This window comes from Tupaia chinensis, unplaced genomic scaffold, assembly GCF_000334495.1.
Source record: "Tupaia chinensis unplaced genomic scaffold, TupChi_1.0 Scaffold146961_1, whole genome shotgun sequence".
Taxonomy (NCBI): domain Eukaryota; kingdom Metazoa; phylum Chordata; class Mammalia; order Scandentia; family Tupaiidae; genus Tupaia; species Tupaia belangeri.
The window spans coordinates 450,026-451,059 of record NW_006206814.1 but is presented as its reverse complement, the minus strand read 5'-3'; the positions used below and the strand labels follow the sequence as shown (position 1 = coordinate 451,059).

General features: G+C 49.0%; 1 protein-coding gene across 1 annotated transcript in view; it reads right to left on the bottom strand.

Moving 5' to 3' along the window:
* The window catches only part of TMEM108 (transmembrane protein 108), a 465,878-nt gene that overhangs the window by 22,321 nt on the left and 442,523 nt on the right, over positions 1 to 1,034 (bottom strand). The window lies entirely within an intron of this gene.

Genomic DNA, 1,034 nt, shown 5'->3' with positions numbered 1-1,034 from the left:
TGAATCAAATATGCCTTGCTACGAGCCACCTGGTTCTGTGGTTTGTCAACAGCTTTTCACAGGCACTCCTATGGCTATGCTCCGCGGAAAATCTTCATTGGTGATGCTCGGGCTTTTTGAGTAGGAGGAGCTCTTTTGAACATTAAAAAACAAAAAGGAAAATACCACACGGTTTTTGCACGGTAGTCAATGTGTACACTTTTAATTCATAAGGAAATGCGCAAAACAAAAACTTATAAAAATTTTTTCTAAACATGTGTGAATTCTCTTAATCATAACAGCACTGTGGCAGACCGCAAGATGCAGGGTTTATTCAGATTGTAGACTAAGACAGGCTGTCCTGTCCCTGCTGCTGAGTCGCTGGACAGCCCGAGGGCCGGATTCTGACCTGCTAACCCTCTTTGTTCACACGAACCCCTTCTGGTCATTCTCAGGCCTCCCAGATGATGGGTGGAGATCTCCACTCTATCTGATAACTCTCCCAGAGCCTTTCTCCCATCCCAGATTCCAGCAGGACAATCAGCCAAAACAGAAGCTTTCCTGTGGGTGTCGAGATGGGAAGGCCAAGGCCCTCTCAGCTTCTAGAAAGCAGAGGGGGAAGAGCTCCCCGGCACGCTTTTATAAGGCTCAGGATCGTCATTCGGTGTGAGGTGAAGCCTCGGAGTGGACCAGTGTCCACTTGTAGCTTCGTGGGTAGAAGGCAGCCAAGGGGCTCGGGATTGCACAAGCTGAAGGTTCACCCTCTCTAGGACGTGAATAGCCCTCAACTACTTGCATTCATGACCTAGGTGATGTACCAACAATGCTCTCTGCTTATTCGAGTCCTAAAAACACACTCGGCTTAATCTTCATGATCACTCGCCGGCATAAGAAACTGTAGCTCGGGAGATTAAGTTCTGTGCAGTCACACGGTAGCAGAAGCATGTGAAACCAGGGTCGTCTCCGAACTGCCTGCTTTTCCTGGTCAGCCACTAGCAGGTGGACAGGAGGAGGAGGAGGAAGATGACTACAAGGCACACCTACAACGGCTCACG